Source organism: Schistocerca americana, chromosome 1 (genome assembly GCF_021461395.2).
Source record: "Schistocerca americana isolate TAMUIC-IGC-003095 chromosome 1, iqSchAmer2.1, whole genome shotgun sequence".
Taxonomy (NCBI): Eukaryota; Metazoa; Arthropoda; class Insecta; order Orthoptera; family Acrididae; genus Schistocerca; species Schistocerca americana.
Window position 1 is genome coordinate 300509438 of NC_060119.1, and position 17746 is coordinate 300527183.

The window sequence follows — 17746 nt, forward strand, 5'->3', positions numbered from 1 at the left end:
TGGATTTCGAGCATGCCGTACTGCAGTTGTCCATCTTGTGACTTTGTCCACCACTGTCATGAATGGTTTTCAGCAGAATTCCCAGACAGTGGCTGTGTTTTTCGATTTGGAGAAAGTCTACATCACCTGCTGGAGGACTGATATCCTCTGTACTCTGTACACATTGGTCTCCCATGGCTGCCTGCCGTATTTCCTTGAGGATTTTTTTAAAAGACTGAGTTTTCAAGTTACGTGTGGGTTCTGCCTTGTCGGACCCCTTTATTCAGGAAAACGGTGTGCCTCAGGGTTCTGTCCTGAGTGTCACCCTCTTTGCTATCGCCATTAACTCTATAATGGCCTATCTCCAGCTCCCTTTTCGGTCATGATTTTGCCATCTGTTGTAGTTCTCCACAGACCTGTCTCATTGAGGAGCATCTTCAGTGATGACTTGATCATCTTTACTAATGGGGCATCGACAGTGGCTTTCATTTTTCCATTGACAAAACCATTTATATAAATTTTTGGCAGCGCAATTGGTTTCTCCCTCCGTCTTTACATCTTGGGCCTGTTGCTCTTCCATTTGTTGGAACTACGAAATTCCTGGTGCTCCTGCTCGATAGGAAATGCTCTTGGTCATCCCACGTGTCTTATCTGGTAGCCCGCTGTGTGTGGTCCCTCAATGTCCTACATGTCCTCAATGATACTTAGTGGGGTGCAGATTGAACCACCGTCCTCCATTTGTACCTGTCCTTTGTCTGTTCGAAACTAGAATATGCATGCTACATTTATGCATCTGCATGTCCATCACTCTTATGCCGTCTCAACATTACGCAACATTGTGGCATCCGTTTGGCCACAGGTGCCTTTTACACTATCCCAGTTGAGAGCCTGTATGCAGAAGCTGCCGAACTAAGATTGTCCTACCACCGTGACTTTCTCCTCAGCAGATATGCATGCATTTGTCTGCCATGCGTGGCCATCCATCCTATGCCTCCTGTTTTGATGACTCCTTTGATCGCCAGTATGGGGTGCGACCTCCTGGAGTTCATTTTCGGTCCTTGCTCTGGCAACTTAACTTCACGCTACCTGCAACTTTCCCTATGGGTGTGAACCTTTCACCATCATGGCTTCATGTGGCGGCCCTCATTCACTTTGGCCTTCCTTCATTTCCTAAGGACACTATTCCAGCATCACTCCATCACCATCACTATCTTTGCATAGTATCTTTGTGTACACAGCTGGCTCTCGGACTGACTGTGGTGTCAGGTATGCATCTGTCATTGGCGCAGGCGTTTTTCAGTATCGGCTTCTGGAACACTGCTCAGTATTTACAGCAGAGTTCTTCACTCTGTATCAGGCCACACAGTACATCCAGCCACACAGGCTTTTCAATTGCATCACCTGCTCAGACTCTCTCAGCACCCTTCAAGGCTTGTGTTTGCTGCACACTGTCCATCCCTTAGTGCAAAGGGTGCAGGAAAACTGTCACTTGCTCACTTGTGATGGAGCCGCTGTGATGTTTATGTGGGTTCATGGTCACGTTGGTCTGACAGGAAACGGGCACCTATGCTGCTGCCAAGGCTGCAGTCCTCGTACCTCAGCCCACTAGTTCTTATATTCCCTCTGATAATCTCTTGTGTTGCCGTCTGTCAGCAGTTGGTGTCACTTTGACATCACCACTGGTCCTCCCTTCATAGGAACAAGCTCCGGGCTATTAAGCCTCTCCCAGCAGCTTGGACAAGCTCCTCTCAGCCCTTTCACTGCGAGGAGATCATTTTAACTAGTTTGCATATTGGGCAGTTTCTTTAGTCATCGCCATTTGTTATGTGGTGCTCCCCCACCACTTTGTGCCCATTGCACATAATTTGTGGCTGTCCATCATTTCTTGGTGGAATGCCCTCTTCTGATAAGCTCTTGTGTTGCCGTCTGTCAGCAGGTGATGTCACTTTGACATCACCACTGGCCCTCCCTTCATAGGAACAAGCTCCGGGCTACTAAGCCTCTCCCAGCAGCTTGGACAAGCTCCTCTCAGCCCTTTTGCTGCGAGGAGATCATTTTAACTAGTTTGCATATTGGGCAGTTTCTTTAGTCATCGCCATTTGTTATGTGGCTGTCCATCATTTCCTGGTGGAATGCCCTTTTCTTAACTGCTTATGTTGTCATTTGTGTTTGCCGTCAGTTTAGCAAATGACACGCAGGCTGTCAACCACGTTTTACTTTTTATCTATCATAGCAATATGGCAAAGACCATTTAATTTTTAGTTCTGGACCTCCGTTTCGCTATGGTGTATTTTATAGACTTTTCTGCACATCCCTGTCTTTAGCTGTCTTGTCTTTAATTCTTTGGGACTGACATGTAGTCGTTTTTAACTCCTCTCTTTGTCTTTATTTTCTACAGTTTTTGTCTTTATTTTCTACAGTTTTTGTCTTCATTTTCTACAGTTTTTGTCTTCATTTTCTACAGTTTTTGTCTTTATTTTCTACAGTTTTTGTCTTTATGTTCTACAGTTTTGACATGGATGTGATGACCCTAGTTGTTTTTGTGCACTAAAACAAAACAAAACAGACAAACCTTTGGAATTCAATACAGCAGCGATTCTACACTAAATGGATTCAACAAGTTTCTGGAGCAGGGTGTATACGACCCGGGAGATCCGGGAAAAACCCGGGAATTTTTTCGTCCGGGAGAAAACCGGGAAAAACCCGGGAATTTTTTAGAATTCTGGGAGCTTTTCATTGTTTTAGTTACCAGTTGAATTTTTGTGATTTTGACTGGTAAGAACCAATACTCTAACGAAGGATATTACTGTATCCCGCTTCTGCAGAATAATGCTGCTGCAACAAAACATGAACGAGAGAAGAAAAAAAAACGAAAATAAAACTTAAGTCGCAAAGGAAATGTGCCATATACAACAACAAAACACAGTGCTCATACAGGCGTCTGCCAACCAATGTGTGTCAAACCCTTTAGGAAGAATATGCAGTGCTTCCTAACAACAAACTGCTTCCGATGAGCGTGACGTGACAGCTGTTTACATTAGATTCATTTGAGCAGTTGCGGGCGGGCTCTTGCGCATGCGCAGCTGAGTCGCGTATGAGTAGTACTTTCTCCCACTTCTGGCTACAGACATCTACATCTACATCTACATTTATACTCCGCAACCCACCCAACGGTGTGTGGCGGAGGGCACTTTACGTGCCACTGTCATTACCTCCCTTTCCTGTTCCAGTCGCGTATGGTTCGCGGGAAGAACGACTGTCTGAAAGCCTCCGTGCGCGCTCTAATCTCTCTAATTTTACATTCGTGATCTCCTCGGGAGGTATAAGTAGGGGGAAGCAATATGTTCGATACCTCATCCAGAAACGCACCCTCTCGAAACCTGGCGAGCAAGCTACACCGCGATGCAGAGCGCCTCTCTTGCAGAGTCTGCCACTTGTGTTTATTAAACATCTCCGTAACGCTATCACGGTTACCAAATAACCCTGTGACGAAACGCGCCGCTCTTCTTTGGATCTTCTCTATCTCCTCCGTCAAACCGATCTGATACGGATCCCACACTGATGAGCAATACTCAAGTATAGGTCGAACGAGTGTTTTGTAAGCCACCTCCTTTGTTGATGGACTACATTTTCTAAGCACTCTCCCAATGAATCTCAACCTGGTACCCGCCTTACCAACAATTAATTTTATATGATCATTCCACTTCAAATCGTTCCGCACGCATACTCCCAGATATTTTACAGAAGTAACTGCTACCAGTGTTTGTTCCGCTATCATATAATCATACAATAAAGGATCCTTCTTTCTATGTATTCGCAATACATTACATTTGTCTATGTTAAGGGTCAGTTGCCACTCCCTGCACCAAGTGCCTATCCGCTGCAGATCTTCCTGCATTTCGCTACAATTTTCTAATGCTGCAACTTCTCTGTATACTACAGCATCATCCGCGAAAAGCCGCATGGGACTTCCGACACTATCTACTAGGTCATTTATATATATTGTGAAAAGCAATGGTCCCATAACACTCCCCTGTGGCGCCACTATCTAAATTTCTCCGGTTCGGAAATATATCGTAGATCTGGGGCTGATGCACAGAGCACTCGGTGAGTTGTAGTGGGGCGGTGGATAGTCTCCACGTGACCTGTGCTTACGTTTAGTGATTTTGCTGTTTCCTCTTCGTTTATTGCTCTCACATTAAATGAAAACAAAACGTATTTCTGTCTCCGGGAGCTACCAAATGAATTAAAATACGTTCCCATAATTACGGAAGGCTAAAATATGTTGTTAGTTTGAGGTTTTATTTCTACCTTTCTGACAGTCAAGCATTAATCGCCTTGCAGAACAATTAACTTATTTTTGTTTGTTTGCTAAAACGATTCGGCTTTTATTAATCTTTTGCGCAGAGGCAGTCAACTTATTTGAAACGAAGTGTTTAATTTCACACTGTTGGCTAGTTTCAATTTGCATTTCAAGTGCATGTTTTCCATCTTCTAGCTCGTATGGCATTATGCCATAATAAAGAACCAAACATTAGATAATACAGTACTGGTACTCAAGAAATTTTCATCCGAATCTGGACATAACGATTGTGCACTTTAAGCCGAATTATGCATTTTAGTATGGTTCACGAAATTCCGACGCTCTTGAAGTATCCTTTGGTGTCTTGTTTCTTTTATGACATAATGCAAGATCTTTTAACGTTTTACACGTACGAAGATGGCGGGCTTCCTGCGTCATCGTAGCTGCGCAGGCGCAGTGACGCCTGTTATCTGGCGCTCTCTGGCAACTGCTTAAAAGAACCTATTTCTAACAGGTCACGGGAAAATATTGCGAATGGTGGCTTGAAAAGTGTTACTTTCAAAGTAAACTTCCTTTTACGCAAGACGAACTATGTGCGAGAATGTACCATGAATTTCTTAAATCACAGAGCGTTTGACTCTCATTTAAAAATCAACTCTTTGAGGACAACCATCTAGAAGAATTTCGAGCCCAGAAGATCAGACATTTACGTCGTTATTAAAAATTTTACTGGTACATTTGTGTGATGTATATTAAAGTGTAACACACGCAAAAAGATCAGCATTATATGTGGAAGCTTAGCTTCTCTTGCAGCTTGTTAATCTTCAAGACCAATATTATTTATGAAAGCTTTGTTTTTGTTGTAGCAATACTATGTGTATTAATTTAAACCATTAACTTTTCTTTTTTGTGTGTTCGCGCTACTTAAGAGTGATCTTGCTATTGGTTGACTACATCACGTGTCCTGTGGTCAGCTGGTGAGATCATGTCACATCAGCCATGACTGGCTTACAAAAGCGCATCGCAATCTCGATTTCATTGCTTCGGAGAGTAACATGCACTGTTTGGTGGAATTCGAATTTATACCTCTGTAACACGAAACAATGTAGCGTACTTGTTGCTGCACATCAAAGATCTTTCCAAAACATGTTTTTATTCCTCCTGGGTTTCGTTTTCTAAAGTGCCGGCAAATTCTACGCCTATGTAGAAAACCATAAACATTCTAAGGATTGAGAAGTTTTACAGTGCCGAGGAAAAGTATACTGTCACTTAAAACGGAAAAAGTGTATTCTCACCCGGGAGAAAGTGTATTTTCAACCGGGAAATCCGGGAAAAATCCGGGAATTTTTTTTCCTTGTCCATGTATACACCCTGTGGAGATGTTTATCACCAGATATCTATGCACGGCTCACATAACTTCCTTAAATTATTGGCCAGTGGTTAATGGGAAGAGTGCTGTGACCTTTTAACTTCACAGAAGTGTTCCATCAGGTTCACATCAGACAAATTTGATGGCCAAAATATCATCATATTCTTGAAATCATTGTAGCACGATTCTGGCTTTGAGATATGGACAATTGTCATGCAGGAATATGCAATCACCAACACCATCAGGGAAGACATCAGACATGAAGGGTTGGAGATGGTCTACATTATTATTCACATAGTCCACAACTGTGCTGTTACCTTCGATTACCGACACAGGTCCCATGGAAGGCCAAATGAATTTTTCCCGTGGTTTATACTGCTCCCACTTGCCTGCATCCATGGCACTTTGCATTTTTCGAGTAGCCATTTTCCTGAAAGACATTTTATCTGGATACAACCATCAATCTAGTGTTGCAAGAATTGTGATTCATTCGACAAGGTGTCACTTTGCTATTGATACGCAAGTCCAATTTCCATGATCCCATGTCCACTACAATTTCAATTGATGATGTCATCAGGTCAACATGGGAACACATAGGTGTCTTCTGTGGCAAAACCCCAAGCTCAATGTGTGCTGATTGGTGAGGTCCAAAACACTTGTGCTTGCACCGGCATTATAATTGGATACCAGGTCTGCCATAGACTGCCTCTCATCCTGCTTTATGGAGTGGACAATTCCCTGACTCCTATGGTTTGAGATGAGGCATGGATGTCCGACACGTTGTTGTCTATTTATGGTTTCACAGAGCTTCACCCACATTCTGTAGTACCATGCTAACAACTAACCACTTTGCAGTTTCTGAGATGCTTGTTCCTAGGTGCTGGGCCATACTAATCTGCCCACTGTTGAAGTCACTTATGTCAGTGGATGAAAGGCCAATTGTAGCAACAGTGGTAGCTGAAGTACAAAGGACAAATAAAGAAAGTAGAAAGATTTGCATGTTCATCAATCTAAGGACAGTAGCCTGATATTTCAAGGAGAGACTTGAATCTTTTAAGAGTTGAAACAAGTAGAGGAACTGTGGCTCTAGTTTGGAACATTTGACCAAGAATGTGATAATTTGTACCTTGCACAACAGTTCATCATAGGAAGTTCCCTCCATAGAAAAAATGTCTAGTGCACACGGTAGATTGAAAAGTGAGTGAAACCTAATTGGCTGCCTCATGTATTGATAATGTAAAGGTTGTCAATGACATCTAGGTTAATGTTTATAGATGCGTGGACTGTTTAGAATATGCCCACCTTATGTGAAAAGATGTGTACTGTGTTTTTGTGATGTAACAAGCATCTGTGAGCTCGTTTTATAGCTAAAAGATTTTTTAAGCCCTGAAGATGACAGCAAAATGTGTTGAAACCTGTAGTCTTAAATAAATAAATATTTACATGATCGAGGTTGACGAATGTTTTTAGCAAGTAAAACAGAGCGCTCCTTCAGTCTTCCCAAAATGGGAAAATTCAATCCAGTTTCATCATTAATCAGTCTCATTGTATTCTTACTGTTTCCAAACTGTCCTTACAGCTAAGATACACACTGTGACTAATGGTGCGTCATAATCTGACCATCCATTATCTCCAGATAGGCATGTGTGTCTCAACTTCTGCTGGTCGAATGAAAACATTACCAATAAGGCTCAAGTAGGAAAATTTATGGCTGATATCACATAATTGGCCGATTCAATTTTCCTGTCAGATTCCTTCAAGAAATCTACATTAAAATCACTACAAATTAATAATACTTTTCTTGTGTACACTGAAATGTAACTACCTTATTACCACCTGCGTAATAGCTTGCTTGTCCATCTTTAGAATGAAATACATCACTGATTCTGCATCTTGGGGATCCGGCAGTTTGTTGGTAGGTTTGTGGAGTTATGTGGCTTTAAATGTCTATGCACAGGTCATGTAATTTATATAAATAAAGGGCTGCTGATTTGCATATGCGGTGATGGCGCCCGATAGTGACCCAGATGGGTTCCATAGGATTTACATCAGGTGAATTTGGCCACTGAGACGAACATGAGTTCATTATAATGCTCCTCAAACCACTGCAGTGTAATTCTGGCTCCAAGACATGGATAATTATACTGCTGAAAGATGACCTCATCTTGTGGAAGACATCAAGCATGGGGGGATGCTGTCAGCTTGTCTTCAATTATTACCACAGGTTCCATGCAAGTGTTTTGAGCCATCGTTCACCTTGATGATGGTGTTTTTGGAGACAACCATCGACCTAGTGTAACAAAAATGTGATTTACCCGAAAACTGACACGTTTCCATTGAATGATGGTTGAATCCTGATGGTCCTGTGACCACTGGCATTGTAACTGCTGCTGATGTTTGGTCAACTTGTAAACACATACGGGTTGTCTGCTGCAGAGCTCCATGTTCTCTGAAAAGTCATGGATGTCCCACCACTTAGCACTTAGTGGTAGTTTCACTATCCTTCCACCTCTTTCCATAGACACCCAAGCCAGCAGCATGTGAACATTCAGCCAGCTTTGCCATTTTTGAGATACTCATTTACAGGCTCTGCCTAATAATAATCTGTCCTTTGTTAAAATCACCTAAATCAATGGATTTTTCCCATTTGCAGCCCATGTCTTTGCTATGGTGATCCGTCCGTGTCTACTCCACTTACATACTTCTGCTAACACGTCACATGCCAGCAGCACACCAGGTGGCATCCAATGTTGTGGTCATAATGTTTTGGATTATCATGGTATTTCCCAATCCTGTAGCGTGTCTTTTCAGATTTTTAGCATTAACGTGTAATTTTGAGTGAACAATTGAAACTTCTGGTAACTAATTCAAGAATTGTTTACTCATTTAATAATTATTTGTCAGATAAAATATGTATTTCCTGGATATTTCCTTGTTCCAAACAATATGAAAGTACAATTTCTCATATGTAAGTAGTTATAATACTCATGTATTAATATCTGAGAATGCACACAATAAGTAAGATACTTTATGAAAGAAATATAATATGTAACTCACATTAAAAAACTCATATCTGTATTGGAATCCAAATTTGTGAAATACTTATGTCAGTAATTTTGGACAAAAAGGTGTATTAAATAAGTTGTCATGAGAGGTCTCTTATAAAACTGTGTGACATGGAGACCAAACGGCAATCGGATTTCAACTGTCAAATGCACCCCTCCCAAAGCAATTTGATGCATCTCTCAAAAATACTTGAGAAACTTGACTTTGAAGTTTTCCAACCATTTTTTAATATGCTAAACTAAGGTGGTGGTATTTTGACAAGCAGCATGGCTATGTGATGCTCGCTTAACAAGTGGGGAGCCCGGGTTCAGATTGTGGCAGAGTCAAATTTTTAAACAAAGGTGCATATTCTCTGAGAATTTTTGTGAAGTGTGAAACACAAAAACATAGGGACAAAATTTAATTTGTAATTTTTTTAAATTATGCAATCTTGATTAACAATTTTTTACAAAAAATCAGCAACTAAGGACTTTAATTTGCAATGAGAACTGAATTTTTGTGTGCAATGTATAGGGTGTTACAGCTGTTGAGTGCATATACTTTTGTTAGTGACTGAGGACAGTGCACTGACCAATGTTACAGCAGTATTTACTTCATTTGCACAATAATAATCATAGCTATTAGAAGTAGTATGTTTTTAGATTGTTTAGTATCTCCAAGTGCATGTGACAAGAGCAAGCCATTAATGCTTATTTTCCCCTGGGCAGCAGGTCAAGTGTTGAAATGTGGACACACAACTTTTAATCTATTCTGACAGGCGTAGCCCACTTAATGGTGCAGTTACTATCTTTCAGAAAACTTGAGGTAGTAAATTATGAGATGTGCTTGTGGGAAGACTGTTAGACACAGAGAAAAAACAACTAACACAAAGAGGTAGTAAATTATGAGATGTGCTTGTGGGAAGACTGTTAGACACAGAGAAAAAACAACTAACACAAAGAGGTGGCACAAAGAGGTGGGTACATATTAAGGTACCAAAAGAAAAAAAAAATAATGACCCAAACTGCTATATTTGCGAGTAGCCAGATATAAGCGCATGCATCAGAACCCAATAGAGAAACACCTTAAGTCGCAAGGCAGAAGGGCTGCCTGTGGAACAGAACATGACATCTAGTGGTAGCTGAGCTCTGCATGGCTGGTTTATTGCTGACAGGACACAGACAAGGATAAGATCAAAGCAATCTATGTAAATAACAAAGTGTGCAGAGGGGAAGCTTTCGCCACAATGATGCCAAGAGCGAAGAAAGAGACGATCTGAATCGCAACCAGAGGTGATGATAGTAAATGACAATATCAGACTGACTGATTGCTGGGCACCCAAATTTATATCAGCTGTAAGCAACACTATTGGCCAGTGTATTCACATAGTGGCACTAGTGTGCTCCCTAATGGCCACCCAGGTCCATTACCTCCAGCGGGCATGCAGCTTCCGTAAATGCCGATAGAACATGCGCCGTTGTTTAAAAATTTGATTCCACCTGGAATGTGAGGCCACCCACACACAGCAAGCGAGCACTCCACCACAGGAGCACACTGCTCATTCAAAAATATGAACATTATTTTCGGATATTGAATGTGGCTGGAAAACTTCAAAGTCAATTTTCTCAAGAATTTTTGAGAGATGCTTTGGGCGAATTGTAATTAAATTCTGACTTCTTACACCATAAATACAGAAGTCCAATTGCTATGTGGTTGCCTTGTGAATATGATAAAACTAACTGTAACTGAATTTTAAATTAAATAAAACTATGATAATTGTTTAAAGAGTATATAATGGCAGTGACTATAATAGCTCAGTATCCATTATGTCTTATTTTGGCCCACTGTCAAGTAACAGTTCTATAGAGATGTAATACGTGACTGGGTATTGTCAAAAAATCAGGTGTCAAGAAGAGAGTCTGGTTTCACATTGTAGATAGCTGTGGAATAACAAACACTTTAAACAATATACATATTCACTGTCAACTATTCATGCATTGTAACATAACTTTTTGCAGTCACAGTGTAACAAACATACTAAACAAAATAAGATGATAAATCTTTTTGTTTAAATGCTGTGTGATTTAATTACACTGTGTGATCAAAAGTATCCAGACACCCCCCAAAACATATGTTTTTCATATTATGTGCATTGTGCTGCCACCTACTGCCAGGTACTCAGTAGTCATTATACATCGTGAGAGAGCAGAATGGGGCGCTCTGCGGAACTCATGGTCTTCGAACATTGGCAGGTAATTGGGTGTCACTTGCGTCATATGTCTGTATGCGAGATTTACACACTCCTAAACATCCCTAGGTCCACTGTTTCTGATCTAGTAGTGAAGTGTAAATGTGAAGGGACACGTACAGCACAAAAGCGTACAGACCGACCTCATCTGTTGACTGATTGAGACCGCCGACAGTTGAAGGAGGTCGTAGTTTGTAATAGGCAGACATCTATCTGGACCATGACACAGGAATTCCGAACTGTATCAGGATCCACTACAAGTACTATGACAGTTAGGTGAGAAAACTTAGACTTCATGGTCAAGCAACTGATCATAAGCCACACATCACGCCGGTAAATGCCAAACGATGCCTCACTTAGTGTAAGGAGCGTACACATTGAACAGTCGAAAAATGTTGTTATGGAGTGACGAATCACAGTACACAATGTGACGATCGTGGCAGGGTGTGGGTATGGCGAATGCCCAGTGAACGCCATCTGCTAGCATATGTAGTGCCAACAGTAAAATTCGGAGGCGGTGGTGTTATGGTGTGGTCGTGTTTTTCATGGAGGGGGCTTGCACCCCTTGTTGTTTTGATTGGCACTATTACAGCACAGGCCTACATTGATGTTAAAAGCACCTTCTTGCTTCCCACTGTTGAAGAGCAATTCAGGGATGGCAACTGCCTCTTTCAGCACGATTGAGTACCTGTTCATAATGCACGGCCTCTGGGGGAGTGGTTATACGACAATAACATCCCTGTAATGGACTGGCCTGCACAGTCTTGACCTGAATCCTATAGAACACCTTTAGGATGTTTTGGAATACTGACTTTGTGGCAGGCCTCACCATTCGACATCCTCAGTGCAGCACTCCGTGAAGAATAGACTGCCATTCCCCATGAAACCTTCCAGCACCTGATTGAATTTATACATGTGAGAGTGGAAGCTGTCATCAAGGCTAAGGGTGGGTGAACACCATTTTGAATTCCACCATTACCGATGGAGGGCGCCATGTACTTGGAAGTCATTTTCAGTCAGATGTCTGGATACTTTTGATCACATAGTGTATGGTAGCAATAGGGATGAATATTTTATCACACACAAGGACACTGCTCAATTGTGTGCCTCCCATAAGCAAATAGGACTAAAAATGATACTGAATGTGTATGTAATGAATGGCAACAGGTATGATCACAGGTTTATTGACCCAGAAGAGTGTCACAAAAATACTGGAAGATGCTTGACGACAAACTATCTCATGAAAATCTACTTACAAAGTTTCAAGAATCAGTATTAAGTGAGTAATCAAGGAATATACAAGGGCTGTTCAATAAAGAATTATCATAATTTCTTTTTTTTTTTTTTTGGGGGGGGGGGGGGGGGGGGGGGGGAACATACCTTTACTCATCCTTATAATTTTGATGGCCCTTCTCAAAGTAGTCTCCCATGAATGCGATGCACTTGTCCCAGTGTTTCTGCCAGTCTTCAAATACATGTTGGAAACAATTTTTTTGAGAGGTCCTTCAAAATCGCCTCCACAGCCTTTACCGTTGCTTCTGATGATTGATAATGCCTCCCACGAAGGTGTTTCTTCATGTTAGGGAAAAGAAAAAAGCCACAGCTAAATCTGGACTATAGGGAGGGTGAGGGGTGCACTTCATGTTGGTTTTTGCAAGATATTCAGCAGCAACATTGGCAATATGTGACATTATTGTGGTGCAGCATCCAGCCTGCTCTCATGGAAATATGGTCTTTTGCACCTCATATGGACTTGCAATGTTTTCAGGACATCCCTGTAGTATTGTCCTGTTACTGATGTATGTGCAGGTACAACATGCTGATAAACCATTCCATGAATATCAAAGACTTAGATGACCATAACTTTCCCAGCAAAAGCAATCGCTTTTGTTTTTTTGGTGTTGGTGATGAAGGAGATTTCCACACTAAGCTTTGCTATTTTTTCTCAGGATCAAAATGATGTAGCCAAGTTTCATCAGCAGTGATTACATTTGAAAGAAACTCCAGATTTCACTTTAACATCAACTTTAACTGTATGCAGATCTGCACGTGAATGTCCTTTTGTTCAGGAATCAACAGTCTTGGAACCCATCGCGCACAAACACATGTCGTGTGTAATTTTTCTGTCACCAGGGTGTGGGTGGCACCCAATGAAATGTTTAGTATTTCAGAAGTGATCTTAAGGTAATTCATCAATCCTCTCTCACAGTGACAGCAGCAGTGTTGATGTTTTGTTCCATAAGAGCAGTAACTGGAGCACCGAGTCCACCTCCCTTTGAAATAGATTGTCTCCCCTCTTTAAACATTTTAAACCACCTTTGAGCTGCGCTGTAGGGAAGAACAGACTCCCCATAGGATTGTGTAACATTGTATAACCCTCAGCTGAAGATTTGTTGAGTTGAAAGCAGAATTTCAAAGCCATATATTGTTCCTCGTATGTTACCTCCACTGCAGCGGTAGGCAGTACTGAACATGTCTCACCCTGTGTGCCTCTCACAGGTGGGAACCAGGAGTCCCAACAATGAAACTACTACAGTGTGTTTGTTGCACATTAAGCTAACAGAATATCATAAGATTAAATTTTAGGGCAAGAAATTATGACCATAAAAAAATTGTGATCATTCTTTATTGAACAGCCCTCGTATTAAAGCTCAGTGGAAAGTACTCTCCCATGTATTTCACAGCAGTTTGCAGAGTATGGATAAATGTACATGTGTGTGAACGGTTCCGCATGCAGTGGCCACTTGCTTTCTTTAATGGAATTAGTAGTAATGCTGAAAATTTGTCTTAGTGGTGATGTTTTCAATTAGCAGGATGTTGGCAATGTTCAATCTGATGAGAATCATTCTCACAAGATAATTAATTGGTGATGGCATCTGATGAAGTGAGGAAATAAATCTTAATATCATATAAGTTAACTATTTAATACATAATCTGCAAATTCACAATACAAATAGCACGGTTATCCAAAATGCTAGATCAGTCAAAATTATATTGGTATGAAATTTTTAGCATTAAAAAGTTAAAAAGAGGGAATAAAAATGTACAAAAATGAGTCCTCCTGGTCCTGTACAGCAGATAATTTACATATACATCAGCCTTATAATACACACACTTACACCATAGTGCTCCTAAATGTTCTAATATCACATAATTTACAGACTATGCACAAAATTCATTGTCATTAAGATAAATACAGTACATATCTACAAATGTTGATCAATAAACAACTCTTTTATAGTATCATGTCATTAACTTTAAAAGATTTGTATACAAAGTGAAAATAAGGCACCTTTATATAGAAAGGTGTACTCTGCATTATTTCTGATCAAGAAAACCCTTTATTATGTTCCAGTATACTTATAAAAATTTTACCCATGGCTAAAATGTTGTGTGTTATTTCATTGATTAACTTTCTGATGACTCTACAAAACCTGTATAAAGTAACGTATTATGAGACTGGAAATTTAACCCAAGAGACTTTACAGTAAGAGATCTACTAGTAAAAGTCAGTCACTTTACTTTAAATAAAGTGGTACCCATTGCCACAACCTTCACTTCAAACACTTACAACTAATTGTGACTGCTGACTTGGTAGCTGCAACATTGTGTGCCAAGTAGTTATTCTGTACATTCATATGAAGGTGCATTTATTTGGAAAATATAGTACATTAACCTATATTTTGGCAGTGCATTAAAATTGTTTACATTCAATTAAAATAAAAGTCCTTCAGAAGGCAGAAAATTAAAGAATAAGTGATTTTGTTTTATGTCATGTTTCAGTGTGAAAGCATGAGTTATAACTAATAAAACTTATTTCTATGAAAACATATGATTTCTGAATAACACAAGTTGGTTTTTTTTAATGTTCTAGTAAAAAAGTAGTTTACTCAGTACTTCCCCACATGTTATTTTTTAGTCTACTGCTTTATAAAACAGAAGTATCTCTGAAACAAATTATGTGACTGAAAAAATTAGCTGCTGCATAGAATTCATTATTTTAATTCAAAATAAAGTTTCCCACGAAAGCTAAATATAACAAGCAATACTAATATTACTAAATGGACGACATTACCAATATAACCTCCTTTCGGAGGAATAGACTTTTTCACAACAATGCAGCACCATAATTACTTGCTTCCAGTAACCTAGACAATGAATTCTGCAATACAGTTTACTAAATCAATTCACAATGGTAGTTACATAAAAACTAGGTAAAGTAGAATCTTGGAAAAAGTGTAACAGTTGAAGATAGCAACATTTGTACAAATATTCCATTAACACAAAACAATAAAATGGTAAGCAATCCTTAAACAGTGGCCTGTTTGAAAACTACTTTATTGGCATTATAGACAATATGCTAAACATAAATTTAATGATGAAACTTGCATCTACCAAGTATAAAGTTGAACAGAACTATGTTTTTTAGCTTTGTTATTAATGATGAAGTTGTGAAATATATAAGAGAACTAAAAGACAAATTAAGCTGATATTGATGTCACCTCTTCAGTAATTTTGGACATGTGTGTCCAAAACATAACTCAAGAGCACATGTATGTAATTATTCTTTATAAACAGGCCATTTTTTAGAGTAACTGAAAACATCAAAAGTAAAGGCTGTGTGTAAGAATAGTGAGAAACCATAGTGTGAATAACTTATGGGCTGATTGGTATTTCCTCTTACATATGTCAAAGATCACAATGTGGATTCTGAAGGCAAAATCAATACAGAAAACACACTATTGCATCAACTGCATATTAAGTCTGATGGACCATAAACAGTGAACAGCTGGGTTACTTTTTAGATTTGTGTAAAGCTTTCGATGTGATGTGGTTGGTGAAAACAGAAAACTAAGTTAAAATGTTATAGTATGCAGGGACATATTAACAAGTGGATCAACTCATTCTTCAGCAATCAAAAATCCGTTGGTGTTTGAGAGATACTAAGTAGCAACCTGTATACTATTAGATGAAGGTATAATCAAATACGGCATAGTCAGAAGCTTGGTTATGTTATAGGACTGCATCTAGAGGGTTGCATCTCAAGAGCTTTGAATCCCTTACCACTATCATCACAGTTATTAGTACAGTACTTACTATATTCATATTGAGTCTCATTTAAATTATGGAATTATATTCTGAAGAAATTCTTTGATTTCACTCAAAATCTAAAACAGAGCCCCTTAAGTAATGAGCTGAAGTAAAATAAGAGCTTCAAGTGAACCTGCCCTCGCAGCATTTAATATATACTCCCTATCATGTACATACCTTAGGTAAACATTTATGCTACTTAAAATAAGTGTAACAGAGAAAGATAACGAAGGCTGCAAAGAAACTGGTATTCACAAACATAATACTTGATTTAACAAAAAGTTTCATATGACCCACACTAATACTGAGTTCTTCAAGAAGAGATTTCACATGGGCTTAAAACTTCTTAACAGACTTCCAAAGCCTATAAATGCAATCAAAGATTTAAAGCTCTTTAAAAACAAAACAGGAGGAAAAAAGGAAAAAAAGTAGTAATGTTTACAGAGCCACGGCTCTTGCTCAGTGACAGAATATTCCTACTTATAAAGTAGTGCATTCAGGTCCAGTTTATAAATCTGTATTTTCAGATACATAAGCTAAGTTTTATATTTGGTTTAGATTTACACCAGAAGTTTGGCTGAAGTAATTATTGAAGGAAATTCTTACATCAATCCAGTACATTAACACAGTATCATGAATAAGCCAATGTCTATAGTATAGAATGCTACTGTAGATTCAAAGGGCAAATAAATATAGTGTTCATTGAGGTTATATGTATCAAAGGGGGAATTTAATTCATTAAATTACTGAAACCACAAATGGACAAAAAGGCTGACCCCTACTTACCTTCACGAGACACAACCCCAGGATTGACAGCAGGAACTCTTTAAGTGGAACACAGCATTAGTTTTCAGAACAATAGGTTTCTTAATCAAGAGGAAAAGAAGAACAGCTTAAAGGCCAAAACTTGCTGTGATCATGATTTGTACTATCATTAAATGACTGCAGCATATTGAGGAAGATTGTAGTGAAAACTTTACTATAATCAGGAGTAGGCACAAGAACTCATTATTCCTGGTGGTGATACCTCATTCTTGCATTTTCATATCAGCTATTCATCACTTACTTTTGTTTTTGTTTGTTTGTTTGTTTGTAAGTACTCTCCTAAGTGAAATCAGTATAAAATACACATCATTTTGCTGTTAAAAATCTCATTTTCATACTTCATAGTGCTTACTAATGTTATGTAATGCCCTTCTTTCCTTCATCAGCCTCTGTTTGAATCACGGTTCATTTCTTGGAATCATTTTTGAAATGAAATCTTGCCACTTCTCTTTTTTGTCGTATTCGTGCTTCCTTCCTTTTTTATTGTCATACTCCTAGATATGGTGTGACATTGTTAAGTATTCTACATTATTCTTTTGTACTGTAATTAGGTAGCTGTTGATAAACATAAGCTGGACTGCATAATTAGGAAACCATTCATGTCTCTTAATTGCATAAACCAGTAATTTGTACCATTTTAAGTTCTGAATAGGATGCAGCAAGTTCCTATGGTAGCTACCGTAATATGTTGCTTTTAAGTTACAGTTAGTGTATACTACAGAATTATTCGTTCAGAGCTACATCCCTGTGGCATTGTAGAATTTTATCTCATTCTGTGTCACTGAGGATTGTCCCTCTTGATGGGATTGGGAACACATACTTTTTTAATAAATATAAATCACACCACCACCAAAACAAGCATTATCTCTAAAAGTTCCATAAGTAA